The sequence below is a fragment of the Lissotriton vulgaris genome, chromosome 6 (assembly GCF_964263255.1).
Source record: "Lissotriton vulgaris chromosome 6, aLisVul1.2, whole genome shotgun sequence".
Classification (NCBI taxonomy): Eukaryota; Metazoa; Chordata; class Amphibia; order Caudata; family Salamandridae; genus Lissotriton; species Lissotriton vulgaris.
Window position 1 is genome coordinate 785,761,301 of NC_141694.1, and position 23,377 is coordinate 785,784,677.

General features: G+C 45.5%; 1 protein-coding gene, 1 long non-coding RNA gene and 1 pseudogene across 2 annotated transcripts in view; 2 read left to right on the top strand and 1 right to left on the bottom strand.

The window, feature by feature from the left end:
* EIF2AK2 (eukaryotic translation initiation factor 2 alpha kinase 2) overlaps positions 1-23,377 on the bottom strand; it is a 515,830-nt gene that overhangs the window by 118,205 nt on the left and 374,248 nt on the right. The window lies entirely within an intron of this gene.
* LOC147707994 (endogenous retrovirus group V member 1 Env polyprotein-like) overlaps positions 10,201-23,377 on the top strand; it is a 40,972-nt pseudogene continuing 27,795 nt past the window's right edge.
* LOC147707995 (uncharacterized) lies at positions 12,800-16,123 on the top strand. Its single transcript, XR_015296481.1, has 3 exons — positions 12,800-13,553; positions 13,824-14,272; positions 15,323-16,123. It is a non-coding gene; the product is annotated as an uncharacterized LOC147707995 (long non-coding RNA).

Consider the following 23,377-nt stretch of genomic DNA (forward strand, 5'->3'; position numbering starts at 1 on the left):
AGGATCAGGACACAAGTGGACTTCATCCTCTGAGCAGCAGTACGCCAGAAGCCGCATTTGCAGCTTGGTGTAAAAAGGGGCGTGGCTTATTCCTAATTTCTAACTATAACGTCCCTGAAACCTGTGTTTTTTTTCAGTGTATATATATATATATATATATATATAAATTACCTACTGGAAGTCGTCAGTAGGTAGTTATAGTTAGGACTTGATTTCTATTAAAAAGCCGTTTTTTATTTGCCAATAACGTTTTCAAAACTATTGTTGCAGTCACTTCAGCTCCTGTCTAGAAAACTTCGGGGTGATCCGTCAAGCAGGGGCTGAGAAAAAGGGGGTTTCCCAAAATGCTTTTTTCCATGTTAATTTCCCAGAGAAACTTTAGACATGGCTATAGCCCGAAATGCTGAACGGAATTGCACCAAATTTGCCAAAAAGGTAGCACTTGGTCCAGAAAGAAATCTTTTTGTTAAATGGTATAAATCTGTTAAGTAGTTCCTTAGAAATTCAAAGATTTTTCAGATATACAACTGTGGCGGCTGTGGATTCGCGACCGCTGCCTATCGTGTGCCTGATATATGATTGGCTGCCAACACTTCAAACCAGGAAGTGTTGGCTGCCATCTTGTGACTCAGTTGAACCGAGTCACAAGAAAAAAGTTAAAAAAAAAGAAAAGGGGCAGGGTAGAAACACCCTGACCCTCGAGGCCTGTTAGGGCCAAAAAAAGATTTTTTTGTGAATTTTTGGTGGGATCCGCAAATCCCGCAGAATTCGTTTTAAAAAAATGAAATGCAAGAACCAGTGCTTTACGTTAAATAGGCCCCTAGGTGGGCGAGGTCCTGGGGGCAATAAAAAAATGCAGGGCCCACGCGAGCCCACCCAGCCCCGTGGACCGCCACCTCCCAGGGGCTACTTTTAATTATAATGTGTGGGGGTCCAGCCCCCCTGCAGCCCCAGAGACCTCCACCTTTTCGGGTCTATATACTTAAATGCGGGGGATCGCCACCTCTCTGGGAGTATTTTTAATTGTAATGCGTGGGGGGTCCATCTCTCTCCACCCAGCCCCAGGGACCGGCACTTCCCTGGGGCTAATTGTTTGAAATGCGGGGGCTACGAGGCCCCCCACAGTCCCGTAGACCGCCACCTCCCGGGGGCTATGTGTAACTAAGATGCTTGGGGGGCTCCGCCCCCCCTCACAACCCCTGGGACCACCACCTCCCCGAGGATATTTTCAAGATGGGAGGGTGGCAACACGGCCCCCTCCTGGAGGCGTAAATGGCCCTGGAGACCTCCACCCCCCAGGACTGGCTCCAGCAATGTCCCGGGTGCACCCCCAGGACATTTCAGTTTGCTATGGGATGGCGGGAGCACTGCTCCCGCCATCCCATAGCAAACAAGTGTGCTCTGCTTTGAACAAGCAAGAGCGTTTTGCTCTTTCAAAGCGGAGCACACTTTTCTTTTTACACCCAGGGAGCTGCATGCTTCAGGCTCCCCCAGCGGTCACCAATGAGATGACCATGCCCTGGGGGATAGGGTCCCAGAGGCTAAAAATGGCATGGAAGGGGGAGCCACTCGGCCCCCATCCCCTGAAATAAAAAAAAAGAAATGGCCTAGGGGGCCACGCCGCCCCCCTGCTGTTACATTTAATAAAAAAATAAAAGAATGTCTCAAGGCCCGGGAGATGTAGTCTCCCCAAAAAGGGTCAAGGAAAGGGGGGCAACACAGCTCCTCTTTCAAAGAAAAAAAAAATCTGTACTCGCCCAAGTCCCGCCCCCTTTCTCCACTATTTTGCAAATGCACCACCTGGCTCGCTCTTGGTTGGTGGATGTAGTTCCCTTCGCTGCTGAGGGTCCTTAGGGGCCAACTAACCCACCTGTTACCTCCAGTAAGACCCACACAGAGGGATTGCTGAGAGGTGGTCAGAGGCCACGCCCCCATTTTCCACCACTCTGCAAACACACCTCTCAGGGCACTGCTGATGTGGGGACGATGCCATCTTGCTTCCGGAGCGCCTCAGGACTAAAGTGAACTTCTTCTCACAAGCAGCCGTGTGCCCGGAGGCGTGTTGAATGGTGGAGAGAGGGGGCATGGCCTCTGACTACCTCTCAACAATCCAGCTGTGTGGGCCTTACTGGAGGTAACAGGAGGACTAGTTGGCTCCCAAGGACCCTAAAGAGCCAAGGGGACTTCGTCCCCCTACTAGTAGTGCGCCAGGAGGTGCGTTTACAGAGTTTTGGAGAATGGGGACATGGACTTATATCAGATCTCAGCTATCGTGTTGTATGGGACTTGATGGAGGTAATAGAAAGAGTAGTTGGCCCCCAAGGACATCCTCGGGGGCCAACTAACCCTCCTGTCACCTTCAGTAAGTTCCACACAGCAGGATTGCTGAGAAGTTGTTAGAGGCATGCCCCTTTTCTCCACCACTCTGCAAACGTGCCTCCTGGCACACTACTAATTGGGAGATAAAGTCCCCTAGGCTCCAGATGGACCTTTGGGACCAAGAAGCCCTCATGGTACCTCCTGTAAGTCCTACACAGCTGAATTCCTGTGAGCTGGTCGGAGGCCTGCGCCTTTTCTAGACTGTGGAAATAAAATCTATAATTATGCCCCTTCGCTGCCCTCTGCGCGATCTAATTATGCCCCTTTGCGCGATTAATAATTGCCCACATTAAAAGCCGGCACCATTTTGTTTTTAATTCACCCTTTGGTGTCCCAAGACATGAAGCACGAGCACGACACCCCTGCACCTGGTCTTCCTCATTTTCACCATCTGTCTCTGTGGTTTCTGCCAAGTCTGGGAAACCAGTACATGAGTTCCTGCCCCCGCCCCGCCGAGATGGTTCATGTTTCTGACATGAAGCACGAGCACAAACCCCAAATGAGGAAGCCTCCCCCTTCCAACTGTCAGACTATTTCACATTGCAAGTCCCCTCACGAAGCCTAAGACACGCCCCCATTTCTTCACACTCTGCTCCTCTTGCTGATCTTTGTTCCTCTATCTGCCACGACCTGTTTGTTCCTCTATTTTGCCTTGTGACCAAGACTGTATAAAATGTTCTGCTGTTAAAATAAACACCCCACTTCAAGAGAGGGACTTGAGAGATTGCTCCTGTGCCCGCTTGGTGCTGGAAGCGCTCCCCTTAACTCGAGTTATTGGTCTCCTCCTCCTTCATTTGAGCACCACGGACTCCTCGCTTTGCATTGACAAGAAATTATGATTTCTTAAGCATAGAAATTCAGAAATGAGGTAATAAGTACATTTAATTTACCACATTAATTGGCGCCCGGAACAGGGACATTCCCTTTCCCCCACGCGCCGGCGATATTGGACCCGGTACTGTCCCCTCCTGACCGTTGACGGACTTCAAAAGTGCACAACACGGTGAATTCCCGCTAACTCCCTCGAGGCGAAGAGGGGGACCGACTGCGGCCCAGCAGCCACACAAGGCGGTGAGGAAATAGCGGAACGTCCTGAACCAAAGCCCAACCTGCGAAGCAGACGAGTCCGAGGTTCTACAAATCCCACCTTGAAACTGCGCGCCGCGTTTTTCCAAAATTTCCAAGAGGCCTTCCAGTTATTTTTCGGTGAGTACTGCTGAAAAGTATAAAAACGAACCCACAGCTTTTGTGGGGGCGGTAAAGATACGCGTTTTGTTGGTTTCTCACCTATCTTTGGTGAGGACTACTAAAACTAGTATAAAAGACGGACTCACTACCTTGTGGGCACGGTAAAGATACATGTTTTTGTGGGTTTCTCACTTATTTTGTGAGGACTACTAAACTAGTATAAAAGACGGACTCACCTCTTTCGTGGGTACGGTAAAGATATTTGTTCTGTTTGTGTTTTTCTTACTTCTAAAATCTTTGAAAGCCTTGCCATCATGCCTATTTTCTCGAAAATACGTAAGATGGCAACAAAAAGGAGTATTCTTGAGAAGGAAATTCCCCTTCCTCCTCGGGATACTCCAGGACACTTCATGTATGCAAAACATGGTGTCGGTGCACTTATTTATTGTGATCTATGGGTAGAATATACTAAAGACCTAGAACTCAGATATAGATGGCCTGAAAATGATAGTTTTGATACGGAGTGTATTATGAAATTAGAGGAACAGTTATGGAAGAAAAAGAGAGTCCGCCAGTCACAGAGTGACTCAGTAGAGTTATGGAGAAAAGAAGCCCATAGGAGGCAACAGAAGGAATTGCATAAAGTTGAAAAGGGTAAGAGAATGTCAGAGCAGGCCAAGAAAGAACAGTTACAAGAAATAGGGAAAGAAGTAGTTAGTGAAAGGAATAAAAGGGAGCAATTAGCCATTTCTACTGGTTTTTATCCTGTATTGCCATCTGCACCTGAAAACCTTAACATTGCATCAGCACAGCCTACAGCCCCACTACCAGAGGATACTTTCACCAATTTCCTCTTAGATACTCCACCTCCATATGAGGTTCCAGTAATTCAACACCCTCTGCCTCCGCCACCCCTTTTACAACATAACGCACCATCTCTCACTCCAGAAGGGGGTGCCGTAGGTCCAGACCCAGGTAAAACAATTCACGACTGCCCCTATGACCCGACTCCGAGCAACACAGGGGAGGCGGGCCGAATAAGTAAAATACTTCATGACTCCTGGGAAGAAATAAGACATCTACCAGCAATTGACACGTCAAGCGGCCTCTGAGTTTCTTCGTACTGGAGAGAACTCACGAGCCATTAACGCTATGACTACAAGAAGATCACACCCTGTAAAAATGCACATGTATAGGTTCCTCCTTTGCTGTTTCATAAAACACATACAAGCAGAGGAAAGAAATGTACCAGTTTCACTTTTTGACTTATTAGATTCTGCATCCAACCACGCTAGTCTAGAACTTATAAATGATGCACTAGACAGGTTCACCCGTAATGTGACCCGTATTCTGCAAAACTTGCAAACAAATGAAGAGAATAAGAAACTTGAGGAGGAAATTACTGAACCTACTGAAAAAGTCCTACCCGTTCGTTGTTCCGCCCCTAATTCACGAACACCCCCGCCTACATTCCTCCAAGGTCACTCTGAACGGTCATCTCCAGATGAGTTATTTGAAAATACATCCAATGCATTAGACTACTGGTTAGACCAGGAACCTCCGCTTACACCGGAGGAGGAGGAAATAGCCAGAACTGCGACCCTATGGGTCTCTCAATATAAGATATATGACAATGATCTCATAGCCCAGCTTTTTCTAGCATTACCACGCTCACATCAACGATTAGCAAGTCTCTACATGGTACAACATCTCATCACACTCAATGACACTCATCTTAAACATGATCCAAGACTCGAAGATTTTCTGTCTGACTGTGCTGATAACATGTTCCTCCACAATAGTTCAGTTTTTCTCAACACATTTATAGATTTTAGACAGAAATACCAGAAAACGACTGAATATAAATCTTTCAATAATACTTGTAGACCAATTAATAGACTTCCTCAAACACGCCAGTTCCCCATGAGAGAGGTCCACCCCAGAACTGACACAAATGGAGCGCTACAACGCGTCTTCATTTATGTACCCTTGACAAAACTTGAGTTACTAAGGATGAAAGAGATGGTTCCCTCCCACTCAAAGGATCCTGCTGGATTCTTTAAGGAATTAGGAGATGTATTAATGATGGGAACATATACTCTTTCTGATACCATAGCAATTCTGAAATTATTGTTGCCATCAGGTATATATGACAAACTAAGAGAAAAGGATTGGGAAGTAGCAGGTGAACACATTAGATGGACTGAACTTCAGAATGACGAAAATACTAGAGTAGCAGGTATAGGAGACAGACTAAAAGCACTTCCTGGCACTATTTTAAAGGTGCTACCACAGTTACTAACAGTGAAAAAGGAGGACTGGGATGCCATTTCCTTCTCCAACAGAAACATGGTGAAGACATAGGAGATTATTACACCAGACTTAAAAAATGTTTTGCGGTAAATAGCGGCCTTACGCCGACAAGTGAAGCTTACCCGCATCTGTTTGTTTCCAAATTAGTAGATAACGCCTTGCCAGCCATTAAGGACAGAGTACTAAAAGTAGAAAGTACCTGGCAAGCACATACACCTCCACAGGTGTTACAAATGCTACAATATCACCAGAATCGCATTAGGAATGAAGAAGAAAATGATAAGAAACGCATGAAAGACACAAAGATGAAAGCATTAGTAGCCCAAACTGCACCCCAGCGTCAACAGACACCAAGTAGCCAGACAAATATAAAAAGCACTTGTAATTATTGCAAGAAGATGGGACACTTCGTTAAAGATTGCCCAGTCTTAAAGCACAATTTGGCTACTGGTAAGACCCAGCCACGCCCATATCAGCCAAAACATCAGCCAAAACAGAATGTTTCCCAAGACAGTTCAACACCTTCAGTTCCACCGACAACACAAATGGCCCAAATGAACATTATAGACAGCGACTACACTGAATATTACCCATATTTCTCATGATGTTGCCCAGAGAGAGAAGGTGACAAACTGCCCCTAATCCCCATTCCAGTAGATAAGACAGGTCCATTTATAGAGGTCCGACTTCTTGGGGAGGATAGGAAATTTCTACTAGACACTGGGGCCAGTAAAACAACAATAAGCCATCAAGAGGCTCCTCTCTCGGGTTCAAAAAGTATTTCTCTGGGTTTCTCGGGACAACCTGTGACAAACGCCACGTCAAAACCACTGCCCTTGCAGGTTGGTCCCCTCACGACAACTACAGATCTTATATTGACAAAATCATGTCCAGAAAACTTGCTTGGTATAAAAACATTGAAAGAATTAGGAGCTGTCATTGTTTGCTCACCTACAGATGTCAGACTATTTCTGCGAGATTTCAAGGGCCACTACACAAGTAGAGAATTAGACGAGCGTTTGAAAGATTTGCCACACACCCTTTGGGCCACTGATTCCACCACAGTAGGATGTATGGAAATAACACCTCACAAGGTTACACTGAAAGAGGGAGCCCAACTACCACGCATAAGGCAATACAAAATTCCACCTCAGGCTGAACAAGCATTAATGTTAATTATTCAGGACCTAATACAGTCAGGTGTGATTAAAGAAACAACTTCTAACATTTGCAATTCCCCTGTTTTACCAGTCCATAAAAAAGTGGAACCAGAAACACCACCTGTCTACAAACTAGTGGTGGATTTGAGAGAGCTCAATAAATGTGTCGTTCCACAACACCCTGTGGTTCCAGACATCTCCACCCTACTCACAGCCATAGATGCGGAAGCAACGCATTTTTCAGTCATTGACTTGAAAAACGCATTCTTTAGCATACCTATTCACCCAGACAGTCAATACCTTTTTGGCTTCTCCTTACAAGGACGAAGTTTCCAATTCACAAGAGCTCCTCAAGGTTTCACAGAGAGTCCAAGCGTATATAGCCAAGCATTAAAAAGACAACTAGATACTGTTCAAATGCCCACGGATACAGCCATACTACAATATGTTGATGATATCCTCATTACGGCCAGATCTGACGCAGCATGTGCTGAAGCATCACTACTAGTACTAGAATTCCTAGCTGCAAATGGCCATAAAGTTTCCCCTGGTAAGCTCCAATTTTGTTTACAGCAAGTGGCATACTTAGGGCACTTGCTGTCAAAGGAGGGTAGGCAGCTTACACAGGAACGCATCCAGCTCATACTACAAATACCACAACCAACAACACAGAAACAAGTTCGAGCCTTTGTTGGTCTCACCTCATATTGTAGACAGTGGATCCCACAATTTGCACTTATTTCCAAACCGTTAGTGCAGCTGACAACACTCGAAGCTGGCGCTACTCCACAATTACCCTGGACAGATGAACACAGGCAAGCCTTTCAGTCTCTTAAAAAAGCTATGTGTCAAGCCCCAGTGCTGGCAACACCTAATTACACCAAAGATTTTACATTATTTGTAACAGAAAACTCAGGTACAGCACTATCAGTTCTGGCCCAACTTCAAGCAGACAAACATAAACCATGTGGTTATTTTTTAAGCACATTAGATCCAGTAGCACAAGCATTGCCTGCATGTCTAAAATCAGTAGCAGCTACTGCATAAGCTATTAGACAAAGCGATTCTATTGTATTGGGACATCATCTGATAGTTCAGGTCCCACACGCTGTAGAACTTCTGTTAAACAGAACACAAACACATCATCTGACAATAGCCAGACTCACCGGATATGAGATGACACTTTTTCAGCCACACATTGAGATTAGACGCTGCAACATTTTAAACCCAGCAACACTGTTGCCACTGACCTCTCCTACTGAAGAAATTCACGATTTTATTGACATAATTGATTTAGTGACCAAACCAAGACCAGATTTACAAGATACTCCCCTTGCTAAGGCAGAAATGACACTCTTTGTTGATGGTTTATGTATGAGACTCCCCACAGGAGAATTAGCAGCAGCCTATGCCGTCACAAATGGTACAGACACTTTAGAAGCACACAAGATAGAGATACTGTCGGCACAGGCAGCAGAACTCATAGCCCTAACACGAGCATGTCACTTAGCAAAAGGAAAGTCAGTTAACATCTACACTGATTCACAATATGCCTTTGGAGTTGTACATAACTTCGGTACATTGTGGAAAGAGAGAGGATTTCTCACATCACATGGGTCCAGAATACAGCATGCTACACTCATCACTGCCCTCTTAGAGGCCAGTCAGTTACCAGAGAAAATTGCAGTGCTAAAATGTAAAGCGCACACAAAAGGAACAGATGAAATATCAAAAGGAAATGATTCTGCAGACAGTGCAGCCAAGTTAGCAGCAAACACAGAATTAAGTATACCACACCGCCAATATACAATACGAGACCCCTTTTCTGACATCCAGGATGTCCAAAGTCAACCCACACCACAGGAACTGCTAGAATGGAAGGAAAAAGGAGGGGTCCTTACAGATCAAGGCTGGATGACACCTGAAAGAGCAGTATGGTTTCTACCGGATGCCATGGTACAGGTTATGGTAAACACCATACATGGACCAGCGCATCTGGGAGAAAAAGCAATGTTAGACAGCATACAGAATATATGGCACAACAAACATTTGAGAACTGCAGCCAAACAAAAAGTTAAAACGTGCATGACTTGTAATCAGTTCAACCCAGGAAAAGGCACAAAGGTGGAACAGGGAGGATTCCAACCCCCTGACCATCCATTTGAAGTTCTCCAGATGGACTATATCCAGATGGAGAGATGTAGAGGTCACAAGTATGTGCTAGTTGTAGTGTGTGCTCTGACCAGATGGACAGAAGCCTATCCCGTCCCAGATTACACTGCAACGGCAACTGCTAAACAATTAGTTAGAGAGTTTTTCCCAAGGTATGGGTTGCCCCGTGTCATCTACTCAGATAACGGCCAACCTTTTTCCTCTGAACTCATGAAGCAAGTGTCTCTTCTGTTAGGATACACTTGGAAGTTTCACTGTGTAAGACATCCTCAGGCAGCAGGTCTAGTAGAAAGACACAACCAAACTTTGAAGACAAAATTGGCCAAGATATGCACTGACAAAGGCGTGGACTGGATGGTAGCCTTACCGGTTGCCCTCTTCTACATGCGTATGGTAGTCCATTCCAGAACTGGCTTATCTCCATATGAAGTGGTCTTTGGCAGACCACCAAATATGTGGGGTACGCCAAGGCCTAAAGGAATAACTGATGTTGACAGTACTATGCTGACTGACTATCTGGCTTCCTTGATGTCTGCACTCCAATCTTGTCGTTCTCAGGTTGCTGCCACCTTCCCTGACAAAACTAACCCGGAAGAACACGCCATCCAACCCGGGGACTGGGTCCTCGTGAGGAACTTCGACCGGACCAGTCCCCTCCAGCCCAGGTGGAAGAAGCCAAGACTCGTACTACTAACAACACGGACAGCAGTGAAGGTCGAGGGCAGGAAGGGCTGGCTCCACGCAAGCCACTGCCGGAAACATTTTGGACAAAAAGACACTGTTGCTGATGGCCCTGCCAATCCCACTGACATTGTGACTGAACAATCTTTGTTGCCTTTGGAACTAACCCCACAAAAGGACTACAAATCAAAGTTACGGTCTGCCATTCGGACTCTGGCTAATTAAGTCCATTGGGCGTCGGTCCAGTGGTGAAGCGGTTGGAGCATGAGAATGGATTTTAACACCTTGACTATGTGGGGAAAAAAAAATGAACTCTAGAAAGAGACATACTGGTCCTACTATATGTTTAACAGTATTATTTTTCCTCATGGCAGTTATGACGTGTCTTGGTTGGATTCTCCACACTGTTTTTCCTCCAACACAACACACCTCTCATACACCCAACAGCACTCAGGAACACACCTATCACGACCTACCCCCTCATGAACAAGCCCATAGACTAGCCTTGCGAAACAATACCTTCATACAGATGCTACATCACACTCAGCAGGCCAGTAATAGCACCAATTGTTGGATATGTGGCCGCATCCCACCTCATCAGACAAGCATTGGAAATGCAATAGGTCTCGCATTAGAAAAGTTGGAGCTATTGGTCTTGTAAATGACAAATGTTTTATTTATTTGTTGCTTTTTAAAATAGCTAAATTGATAGCTTTGTCATTTACAATGCCAATAGTTATAACTTTTGCGGATGTGACACCTATAGCATTTGGAATGCAACATGTTTTGTATTTACGTGACTTAGAATGCATTTCTGGTCGTTAGGCCACATCTGTAGAGAGCAGGAGAGTGCAGCAGGGGAGAGAAGCACAGCACTGCAATAGGTCTTGCATTAGGAAAGTTTGAGCTATTGGTATTGTAAAGGACACTTTTTTAATTCTGTGTTTTTTTTGAAAATCGCGAAATTAATAGCTTTGTTATTTACAATGCCAATAGTTTTATCTTTCGCAAATGTGACACCTATTGTAACACAATATGTGTTGTAGCACTGAGTGGTGTGAGGGTGAGTGGTGTGAGGGTGAAGGGTGTGAGGGTGAGGGGTGTGAGGGTGAGGGGGGTGAGGGTGAAGGGGGTGAGGGGGGTGAGGGGGGTGAGGGTGAGCGTGAGGGTGAGGGGGGTGAGGGGGGTGAGGGGTGTGAGGGTGAGGGGTGTGAGGGTGAGGGTGTTGAGGTTGAGGGGGTTGAGGGTGAGGGTGAGGGGGGTGAGGGTGAGGGTGAGTGGGGTGAGGGTGAGGGGTGTGAGGGTGAGGGGGGTGAGGGTGAGGGGAGGGAGGGTGAGGGAGGGTGAGGGGGTGAGGGAGGTTGAGGGAGGGTGAGGGTGAGGGTGAGCGGGTGAGTGAGGGGGTGTTTGAGAGGGTGAGTGAGGGGGTGTGTGAGGGGGTGTGTGAGAGGGTGAGTGAGGGGGTGTGTGAGGGGGTGTGTGAGAGGGTGTGTGAGAGGGTGAGGGTGTGTGAGGGTGAATGAGGGTGAATGAGGGTGAATGGGGGGGTGAGGGTGGGGGGGTGAGGGGGTGAGGGTGAGGGGGTGAGGGTGAGGGGGTGAGGGGTGAGCGTGAGGGGGTGAGGGTGTGGGGGTGAGGGGGTGAGGGTTAGGGGGTGATTGTTAGGGGGTGTGAGCGTTAGGGGGTGTGAGGGTGAGTGAGAGGGTGTGAGGCTTCGGGTGTGTGACGTTGCGTGAGTGTGAGTGTGTGTGAGGGTGAGTGAGGTTGTGAGAGGTGTTGTTACGCAGAGGGTGTGTGACGGTGTGTGAGGGTGAGGGTGAGTGTGAGTCATTGTGAGTGAGTGTGAGTGAGTGTGAGTGAGGGGGTGTGAGGGTGTTGTTGTGAGGGTGAGGTGAGTGAGCGTGTGTGAGTGTGATGGGGTGTGAGGGTGAGGGGGTGTGAGTGTGTGTGAGGGTGAGGATGAGTGAGGTTGTTTGCGTCTGAGAGTGTGTGAGGTGTAGTGAGTGTGAGAGTGTTGTGATGTGTTTTAGGGGAGCGTGTGTGTGTGAGGGTAAGGTGTTTGAGGATGAGGGGGTGTGTGTGTGAGGGTGAGTGAGGGGGTGTGAGGTTTCGGGTGTGTGAGTGTGAGTGTGTGTGAGGGTGATTGAGGGTGAGAGAGGTGTTGTTAGGCAGAGGGTGTGTGACAGTGTGTGAGCGTGAGGGTGTGTGAGGCTGAGTGTGAGTGATTGTGAGTGAGTGTGAGTGAGTGTGAGTGAGGGGGGTGTGAGGGTGATGGGGTGTGAGGGTGAGGGGGTGTGTGTGTGTGAGGGTGAGGGTGAGCGAGGGAGTGTGAGTGTGTGTGAGTTGTTGAGGGTGAGAGTTAGGGTGTGTGAGGGTGATGGTGTGAGGGTGATTGAGGGTGTGTGAGGGTGAGGGGATGAGGGTAAGGCTGTGTGAGGCTGAGCGTTGTTGATGGTGAGAGAGTGTGAGGGGTGTGAGTGGGTGCGGCTGTCCGGTGTAGTGAGTGTGAGCTTGTTGTGAGGGGTGTTATTTTTTGAGGGGAGTGAGGGTGTGTGAGTGTGTGTGAGTGTGAGGGGGTGTGAGTGTGTGTGAGGGTGAGTGTGAGTAAGTGGGTGTGAGGCTGAAGGTGTGTGATGGTGTGTGAGGGAGATGTTGTGTCAGGGTGATTGAGTGTGTGTGAAGGAGTGTGATATTTTTGGTGTGTGAGGGTGATGTTATGAGTGTGTGTATGTTAATATTAATTATTTAATATGTGTTGTGTAAAAAAAAACGTGATAGATCTTCCCTTTGTAATTGTCCTGCCTTATGTGTATATTTGTATGTAATCGAACTGTGTATGTTTTTTACTTACTGTGTGGTGTTATGTGTGTTTTAGGTGTTTGATGAGACCCGTAATTAATTTTATTTTTTTTAAAATGGCCGACGCAATGCGTCACCTTGACGTCCCCTAGGTTAGCGTTCTAGTTTATTTTTGTATTGTGAGTGTTTACGTTTTTTTGACGTTTTTTTCTAGCCAATCGGAGCGCGACGTTTTTGACGTAGCGTTCCGATTTGCTTACGTCAACGGTGGAATTCCCCAGAGATCGAGAATGTTGGTGCGCGGAAGGCGTGTTCTTGTTCCTGTGCTGTTGCTGCGTCGTTTGACAGGTAAGAATGTATTCCAAAGTGTTTTTTTATGTAATGTAATGTAGTATCTATACTATCTTTACGTGAACGACTGAATAGGAGTGTGTTTTTATAACTTGACAAATTTTTTTTTTCCGATCGTAATATTTGTAAATGTTTGTAATGTAATGTAAATTAAATTCTTGTTTTTAATTGTTGATATGTAATGCATATGTTTTCTAAAACTGTAATGTAATGTATTTTTTGCTGGTGTTTGGTATTTGACGTACAAGAGCTGTTATTTGAACTTTGAAGTGCTATTTATTTTATAATATATTTATGTATGTTGTGTTTGCATTGTTTTTTTCCTGTGATGCTGAAGTAGCCGGATTATATGTTATTGATGTACTCGATGTATTAAAGGAAACTTTGTGTATTTGCTGAATTTATTATCCCTAGCAATGTATTAAGAGGATGTACAGTGATGTAATGTGTGTATTTTTTGCGTTTTGTGAAAGAATTGTTTTATTTTCGAATCCCTGTTTGCATATTTGTGTATTAATAGCTGCACCCTCCTTGCGTTGCTTTAAGTTTGCATTTTGGACTAGCTGCAAGTGTGTAATCCTCTTTTTACGTATAATTCAAATAGTTGCTTAACGATATTTATGTGTACAGTTGGAGGCTGGAGTTGTATTTGGAGTGTAGAGTTGTAGAGTTGTATTGTAGTTATAGGGTGTAGTTGGAGGCTGGACTTTGACGGTGTGAGTGTGAGGGTGAGTGCATGTGAGCCTTTTGTAGTTTGCCATAGTATGTGTAAATTTGTAGTACTGTATGCAGTCTATTTTCTTCCCCAAACATGTTTTGTAGCTTAGTATGTGTTAGATTAGAATGTGTATGTGAACTATCTTTGATGTATGCAATAGTGAGAATAAGGGTGTTGCTTGTAATTTATGGGCATAAGGGTAGACGTCTTAGGATGTTTTTGTATTTTCAGTAGTTCCCTAATTTTTTGTGAACAGCTGCGTGGGCAAGGGGCGTTGGTTGTTGTGTTGTTGAGTAGTGCTCTTTTGATGTTTTTTGATGCTGTTGTGGTGTACGGTGTTCCTGTGGTTGTGCACTTAGCACCACCAAAAACACTTCGTGCAACAGCAGCATCAGTCAGAGCAACACCAGAGTCTTGTGCTTTTGTGATGAAGCATTTTGTTTGTGTTTTTGATTTTTTCTGGCATTGTTTACTTGTTTATTTCCCCTTACTTTAGTAAGTGCTTTCTGTTGTGAATTTTTTCCCTTTAGCTCACTTTGTCCACTTAAAAATTGTTGTATTTTTTGCTGTGTATTCATATGTTTGTCTATTTTGTGTGCATTTATGATCTTTGTGAAAGAACTGTTGTATTTTACAATCCCTTTTCTTATTTTTGTGTATTAATTGCTGCACTGTCCTTGCGTTGCATTAAGTTTGAATGTTTTAATAGCTACAAGTGTGTAATCCGAATTTTACATATTAAAATAAATGTTGCCTTACGTTATTTATGTGTGGATTTGGAGAGTAGAGTTGTAGTTGGAGTGTAGAGTTGTAGGGTGGTATTGTAGGTATAGGGTGTAGTTGGAGGGTGGACTTGGACTGTGTGAGTGTGAGGGTGATTGGATGTGAGTCTTTGGGTGTTTGAGGGTGCGTGATGGTGTGTGAGAGTGATTGAGGGTGACTGTTTTAGTATGAGTGATGGTGTGAGTGTTGTGAGTTTGTGTGTGAGGATGAGGGGGTGGGTGTAAATGTTGACTAACGTTATTTTTGTGTGGAGTTTGAGGGTGGAGTTGTAGTTGGAGTGTAGAGTTGTAGTGTGGTATTGTACTTTTATGGTGTAGTAGGAGTGTTGTATTTGACGGTGTGAGGGTGAGTGGATGTGAGGGTCAGGGGGTGTGAGTGTGTGTGATGGTGTGTGAGGGTGAGTGAGGGTGACGATGTGAGTATGAGTGAGGTTTTGAGGGTTGTGAGGGTGGACTTGGACGGTGTGAGGGTGATTGGATGTGATTTTTAGGGGGTGTGAGGGTGTGTGATGTTGTGTGAGGGTGAGTGAGGGTGACGGTGTGAGTATGAGTGTGGGTGTGAGGGTGATGGTGTGAGGGTGTGTGAATGTGAGGGTAATGGTATGTGATAGTGTGTGATGATAGGTGTGGGTGAGTGAAGGTGATAGTTTGAGCGTGAGTGAGGCTGAGTGTTGTGAGGGTGTCAAGGTGAGTGAGGGTGTGCGAGTTTGAAGGTTGAGTGTGTGACTGTGGGTGAGGGTGAGTGTTTGTGAGGGTGAGGGGGTGTGAGGGGGTGGGAGTGTTTGGGGGTGTTGTTGAGTTATGGTGTGTGATGGTGAGTGGGTGAGGCTGATTGAGTGTGTGTGAGGGAGAGGCTGTTGAGGTTGTGAGTGAGGGTGTGTTGCTGAGTGATGGTGCGTGATGGAGGTTGTGGGAGTGTGATGGTATCACGCTGTAGAGGGATGTGGGGAAATAGTAGGCCAGCTGAATGGGTTTTTTTTATTTTTTGTATTTGTTTTGACACAAGTCTTTTGAAAGTAAAGCTAGCCATCCCTCTTGTGCCTCGAACTTGCTGTCATTTTTTCTTTTTTGTGTGTGCGTGTAATTTAGTATGTGTTGTGTGTTGTGTGTGCGTCAAAATGCAACCCAAGGAGACGTAATAGAGTGTGTGTGTGAAAGTCCCCTTGATCCGTGAATGTTTGTATGAAATAGGTCTTGCATTAGAAAAGTTTGATTTATTTGTCTTGTAAATGACATATTTTATTTATTTGTTGGTTTTTAAAATTGCTAAATTGATGGCTTTGTCATTTACAATGCCAATAGTTATAACTTTCGCGAATGTGACACTTATAGCATTTGGAATGCAACATGTTTTGTATTTACGTGACTTAGATGGCAGCTCTTGTCGTTAGGCCACATCTTTAGAGAGCAGGAGAGTGCAGCAGTGGAGAGAAGCACAGCAATGCAATATGTCTCGCATTAGGAAAGTTTGAGCTATTGGTATTGTAAAGGACACATTTTTTATTTATGTGCTTGTTTTGAAAATAGCGAATTAATAGCTTTGTTATTTACAATGCCAATAGTTTTATCTTTTGCAAATGTGACACCTATTGTAACACAATATGTGTTGTGAGGGTGAGTGAGGGTGAGGGTGAGGGGTTGAGTGTGAGGGGTTGAGGGTGAGTGAGGGTGAGTGAGGGTGAGGGGTTGAGGGTGAGTGAGGGTGAGTGAGGGTGAGTGAGGGTGAGGGGTTGAGGGGGAGGGGTCGAGGGTGAGGGGTCGAGGGTGAGGGAGGGTGAGGGGTTGAGGGTGAGTGAGGGTGAGGGGTTGAGGGTGAGTGAGGGTGAGTGAGGGTGAGGTGTTGAGGGTGAGTGAGGATCAGGGGTTGAGGGTGAGTGAGGGTGAGGGGTTGAGGGTGAGTGAGGGTGAGGGGTTGAGGGTGAGTGAGGATGAGTGACAGTGAGGGGTTGAGGGTGAGGGGTTGAGGGTGAGGGGTTGAGGGTGAGTGAGGGTGAGGTGTTGAGGGTGAGTGAGGGTGAGGTGTTGAGTGTTAGTGAGGGGGAGGTGTTGAGGGTGAGTGAGGGTGAGGGTGAGTGAGGGTGAGGTGGTGAGGGTGAGTGAGGGTGAGGTGTTGAGGGTGAGTGAGGGTGAGTGATGGTGAGTGAGGGTGGGTGAGGGTGAGTGAGGATGAGTGAGGGTGAGTGAGGGTGAGGGTGAGTGAGGGTGAGGAGTTGAGGGTGAGTAAGGGTGAGGTTGAGTGAGGGTGAGTGAGGGTGAGGGGTTGAGGGTGAGTGAGGGTGAGTGAGGGTGAGGTGTTGAGGGTGAGGCGTTGAGGGTGAGTGAGGGTGAAGGGTTGAGGGTGAGTGAGGGTGAGGGGTTGAGGGTGAGTGAGGGTGAGGTGTTGAGGGTGAGGTGTTGAGGGTGAGTGAGGATGAGGTGTTGAGGGTGAGTGAGGGTGAGGGGTTGAGGGTGAGTGAGGATGAGTGAGAGTGAGGGTGAGTGAGGGGTTGAGGGTGAGGGGTTGAGGGTGAGTGAGGGTGAGGGTGAGGGGTTGATGGTGAGTGAGGGTGAGGGTTTGAGGTTGAGTGAGTGTGAGTGAGGGTGAGTGAGGGTGAGGGGTTGAGGGTGAGTGTGGGTGGGTGAGGGTGAGTGAGGGTGAGGGTGAGTGAGGGTGAGTGTGAGTGAGGGTGAGGGGTTGAGGGTGAGTGAGGGTGATGTTTTGAGGGTGAGTGAGGGTGAGGGGTTGAGGGTGAGTGAGGGTGAGGTGTTGAGGGTGAGGCGTTGAGGGTGAGTGAGGGTGAAGGGTTGAGGGTGAGTGAGGGTGAGGGGTTGAGGGTGAGTGAGGGTGAGGTGTTGAGGGTGAGTGAAGGTGAGGTGTTGAGGGTGAGTGAGGATGAGATGTTGAGGGTGAGTGAGGGTGAGGGGTTGAGGGTGAGTGAGGATGAGTGAGAGTGAGGGTGAGTGAGGGGTTGAGGGTGAGGGGTTGAGGGTGAGTGAGGGTGAGGGTGAGGGGTTGAGGGTGGGTGAGAGTTTGAGGTTGAGTGAGGGTGAGTGAGGGTGAGTGAGGGTGAGGGGTTGAGGGTGAGTGAGGGTGAGTGAGGGTGAGTGAGGGTGAGGGTGAGTGAGGGTGAGGGTGAGGGTGAGTGAGGGTGAGTGTGAGTGAGGGTGAGTGTGAGTGAGGGTGAGTGTGAGTGAGGGTGAGTGTGAGTGAGGGTGAGGGTGAGTGAGGGTGAGGGTGAGGGGTTGAGGGTGAGTGAGGGTGAGGTTTTGAGGGTGAGTGAGGGTGAGTGAGGGTGAGGGGTTGAGGGTGAGTGAGGGTGAGTGAGGGTGAGTGAGGGTGAGGGTGAGTGAGGGTGAGTGTGAGGGAGGGTGAGGGTGAGGGAGGGTGAGTGAGGGTGAGTGAGGGTGAGGTGTTGAGGGTGAGTGAGGGTGAGTGAGGGTGAGGTGTTGAGGGTGAGTGAGGGTGAGGGGTTGAGGGTGAGGCGTTGAGGGTGAGTGAGCGTGAGGCGTTGAGGGTGAGTGAGGGTGAGGGGTTGAGGGTGAGTGAGGGTGAGGGGTTGAGGGGGAGGGGTCGAGGGTGAGGGGTCGAGGGTGAGGGAGGGTGAGGTGTTGAGGGTGAGTGAGGGTGAGGGGTTGAGGGTGAGTGAGGGTGAGTGAGGGTGAGGGGTTGAGGGTGAGTGAGGGTGAGTGGTTGAGGGTGAGTGACGGTGAGGTGTTGAGGGTGAGTGAGGGTGAGGGGTTGAGGGTGAGTGAGGATGAGTGAGAGTGAGGGGTTGAGGGTGAGGGGTTGAGGGTGAGGGGTTGAGGGTGAGTGAGGGTGAGGTGTTGAGGGTGAGTGAGGGTGAGTGAGGGTGAGGGTGGGTGAGCGTGAGGGTGGGTGAGGGTGAGTGAGGGTGTGTATTTGTATTGTAAGTGTTTAGTGAATTTTTTTTAAACTGTGTTTTATTTGTGTTATGTTAAACTGTCGTACGCTATGTATTCCGTTTTACGTTTGTTACGTAAGGGAGGTTAGCGTTCTAGTTTTTGTTTGATGTAGATGTAATGTTTAGCGTGACGTAATTTTTAGCCAATCGCAGCGCTACGTTGTGTGACGTAGCGTTGCGTTTGACGTGCGTCAACGGGGCGTTTTCCAGATTGGTGTGAATGTTCGTGCGGTAAAGGCGTGTTCTTCCTCAGTTGTTGTTGCTGCGTCGTTTGACAGGTAAGATCTAATTTTTTTAACATTTAGTACATGAATTTGAATGTATTATTACTTGTGTGTATATATGTATTAGTAGTAGTGTTTTATTACGATGTATTATTGTTTTTTTTGTATTGCGACTTGTGTATTTTGTACCGTTTACGTAAAATATACTTTTGTACTGTTGTAAAAGATAGATGCAGTAATAATTGTAATGTTTATAAATGTTACATATAGCAATGTATATTTTTGTATGTGTAATGTGTTTTAAATTACGAACGTTGTAATATTTTTGGTATGTACTTGTTTATTATATTTGGCAATACTAGAAGTTTTTCAATTGGGAAAGTTTTAATTATGTATATAAGTAGTATATTTGAATGTGTATTCCTTTTATTATGTATTTTTTGTATGTATTGCTTTTCGATGTTTTGCATATGTGCGAGTTGGTGCAACATACTGTTTTTATTGGCTAAAATCCCTTTTTATAAAGCTGTTGAGTGTATTGTATTTTTATTGGTATTTTCCTGTATTTATGTTTTTTTATTAATATCCATTTGTAATGAATTTATTAAATATATTATTTGTCGAAAGTGCTTACACAAATTGTTATCGTCGAATATTTGAATGTAATACGTTATTCTTGTGGCACGTTTTTGACGCTAACGTCAGTTACGTATATCTTCCGCGTGTATTTGCAGGTAAGAGCAATTATTGTTTGTTTATGTAATTTTTTATGTGTGAATTTTAATTCTTATATATATATATGTTTATAATTTTTTTCTGAAAGTGTTGTCTCGCGTTTACTATGTAGCCAAATTGCAGTGCTACGTTTTGTGTTCAACGTATTATGTATGCACTGTGGTTGTTTGTGTGTAGTTTGTCGGATTTCTATACTTTAGTCACTGATGTGCTACGCGCGACAGCTAATAGCCTTTTTAGTAAAAATATATATAAAGAGTGACTTTGTTATTTGGTCCTTAAATTTGTATAACTTTTTATTTCTGTGAATGTAATGTAATTTTGGTTTTTCCAATTATTTCGGTCGCACTTGCCTTGTGTCTGGCATTTTTCTTGTTATTTATGCTATTACTGGCTCGTCTTTAAGTTGATTGTTCGCCATGCATTGACTAATGTTTGCTAGTGTCTTCCTGGTATGTAGTTCCTGTAGTTTCGTTTCGCCTGAGCTCGCACTCTGATGATTATTTTTTCTCCGACTTGGCTTGTTTTTTGTGTGGTTTTGACCCGTATGTGACTTGTTTCGCCGCTATGCTTGGGCCTTTTTGTTTTTTTATTGTTTTAGTGAAACGTATTATGTATGCACTGTTTATGTTCTCTTTGTGTGTTGTTTTTTTATTCTCTACATTTCAGTGAATGAGCTGCTACGATCGACAGGTAATTACTATTTTATTTTCATATTATTAAAGAGTGCCTTTGTGAGTTGTTACACTTTTGTCTATGAATTTGCTTTTTGTGATGTGAATCTAATTATTGTTTGGGGTCTTGCTTTGCTCGCACTTGGTTTCTGTCCGGCTCCTTTGTTTAGAGTGTGTTTTTTATGTTATCAATGGCTGCTATTTAGTTTTTTTTTTAGCCATGCATTGAGTTCCGTTTCGCTGTACGTGTTTTTCGGTCGCACTTGCCTTGTGTCTGGCATTTTTCTTGTTATTTATGCTATTACTGGCTCGTCTTTAAGTTGATTGTTCGCCATGCATTGACTAATGTTTGCTAGTGTCTTCCTGGTATGCAGTTCCTGTAGTTTCGTTTCGCCTGAGCTCGCACTCTGATGTTTTTTTTTTCTCCGACTTGGCTTGTTTTTGTGTGGTTTTGACCCGTATGTGACTTGTTTCGCCGCTATGCTTTGGCGCTATGCTGTTGTTGTGATGTGTTGTTCTGTGCTGGTGATGAGTGGTGCTGTGTTGGTGTTCAATTATTACCACCACAGCATAACTCAGCACCACAACAGTTGCACTTCTCCCAACAACGTCATCACTGATGTCCACCAATGCAACACGCAGCAATACCACTTTATCATTCTGCACCCCCACAGTACCATTGAGCAACAACACAGCATCACTCTGCACCACCACATCCGTATTTCGCACACCAACAGTCTCATTCATACATACTACTGCAGTACTGATGACTGTTGTGTGTGTATGCCTGGTGAAAGCGTCCATTGATAGCTGTTGGTGTGTGTGCCTGTTAAAAGCGTACATGTTTTGATTGTATGACGTTTGTCTGCTGAGTAATGCTGTAGTGGTGATGAGTGGTGCTGTGGTGGTAAGTGTTTGTGTGTGGTTGTAGTGTGATAGTGTGTTGTTGTTGAATGATGCTGTTGTGGTGGTGTAGAGTGATGTTGGTGTGTTGCTGAGTGATGTTAGTGTGGTGCTTAGTAATGCTGTTGTTGTGATGTGTTGTTCTGTGCTGGTGAAGAGTGGTGCTGTGTTGGTGTTCAATGATTACCACCACAGCATAACTCAGCACCAGAACAGTTGCACTTCTCCCAACAACGTCATCACTGATGTCCACCAATGCAACACGCAGCAATACCACTTTATCATTCTGCACCCCCACAGTACCATTGAGCAACAACACAGCATGACTCTGCACCACCACATCCGTATTTCGCACACCAACAGTCTCATTCATACATACTACTGCAGTACTGATGACTGTTGTGTGTGTATGCCTGGTGAAAGCGTCCATTGATAGCTGTTGGTGTGTGTACCTGTTAAAAGCGTACATGTTTTGATTGTATGGCGTTTGTCTGCTGAGTAATGCTGTAGTGGTGATAAGTGGTGCTGTGGTGGTAAGTGTTTGTGTGTGGTTGTGTGTTGTTGTTGAATGATGCTGTTGTTGTGGTGTAGAGTGATGTTGGTGTGTTGCTAAGTGATGTTAGTGTGGTGCTTAGTAATGCTGTTGTTGTGATGTGTTGTTCTGTGCTGGTGATGAGTGGTGCTGTGTTGGTGTTCAATGATTACCACCACAGCATAACTCAGCACCAGAACAGTTGCACTTCTCCCAACAACGTCATCACTGATGTCCACCAATGCAACACGCAGCAATACCACTTTATCATTCTGCACCCCCACAGTACCATTGAGCAACAACACAGCATCACTCTGCACCACCACATCCGTATTTCGCACACCAACAGTCTCATTCATACATACTACTGCAGTACTGATGACTGTTGTGTGTGTACGCCTGGTGAAAGCGTCCATTAATGTGTGTGTGGCAACTTTAAAATGCAGTGGTCGAATGAGAAAGATGGTGGATGATTTGTTTGGCAATACATAAATGTAGAGACAGGTGTGGCGAAATGTTATGAGCTGATGTATGGTGCTGAATGGGTCAGAGGCTGGATGCAATATTTGCCATCAAAGTTGTGTTGTTATTTTTATTATGAAAAACGTGAGCATTTCTGCGGATGCGTCCCTTGAATGTGTCTGTGGGTAGTTTTAAATGCTGGAATTGTTGTTGCTGTGTGTGTACGTGTTGTAAATACATAACTTTGCTGCGGATGCGTCCCTTAATGTGTGTGTGGCTACTTGTAAATCCTGTAATCGTTGTTCTTGGTGTGTGTGTACGGGTTGTAGAATGATAAATATGGTGGCTGATGTGTCTGGCAATACATAAATGTAGAGACAGATGTGGCGAAATGGTATGAGCTTATGTATGGTGCTGAATGGGACAGAGGCTGGATGCAATATTTGCCCTTAAAGTGGTGTCGTTATTTTTATTCGGAAAATCGTGAGCATTGCTGCGGATGCGGCCCTTGAATGTGTCTGTGGGTAGTTTTAAATGCTGGAATTGTTGTTGCTGTGTGTGTACGTGTTGTAAATACAGAACTTTGCTGCGGATGCGTCCCTTAATGAGTGTGTGGCTACTTTTAAATCCTGTAATCGTTGTTCTTGGTGTGTGTGTGTACGGGTTGTAGAATGATAAATATGGTGGCTGCTTTGTCTGGCAATACATAAATGTAGAGACAGATGTGGCGAAATGGTATGAGCTTATGTATGGTGCTGAATGGGACAGAGGCTGGATGCAATATTTGCCCTTAAAGTGGTGTCGTTATTTTTATTAGGAAAATCGTGAGCATTGCTGAGGATGCGGCCCTTGAATGTGTCTGTGGGTAGTTTTAAATGCTGGAATTGTTGTTGCTGTGTGTGTACGTGTTGTAAATACAGAACTTTGCTGCGGATGCGTCCCTTAATGTGTGTGTGGCTACTTTTAAATCCTGTAATCGTTGTTTTTGGTGTGTGTGTACGTGTTGTAGAATGAGAAAGATGGTGGAGGTTCCTGAAAGACAGGGCGGAAAGGCAAAGTGCTGGAGGGATTCCCACGATAGACTGGTAGGACATGGAGCAATAGGGCATCATCACCCAGGATGGAGCACTGTGTGGCATGTAAAATAATTTGTGTATGTTTTGGTAGAAGGATGTACTCACCATAGGTGTTGTGTGTGCCTAAGGGGTAAATGTGCACAACTAGCAAGCTCTGTGTTTCATTTCCGTTTGGAAAAAGCAATGTCCATTATGTTCCCAAATACAGACGGTATTTTTCCGCATGGATCTATTGTTTGCAAGCATTGGAATAGTTGTAATAAGTTTATGCCAATGAAGACAACGGATTAAATTTTTAGTATGTGCAAGCGTAGACGTAAAATTCC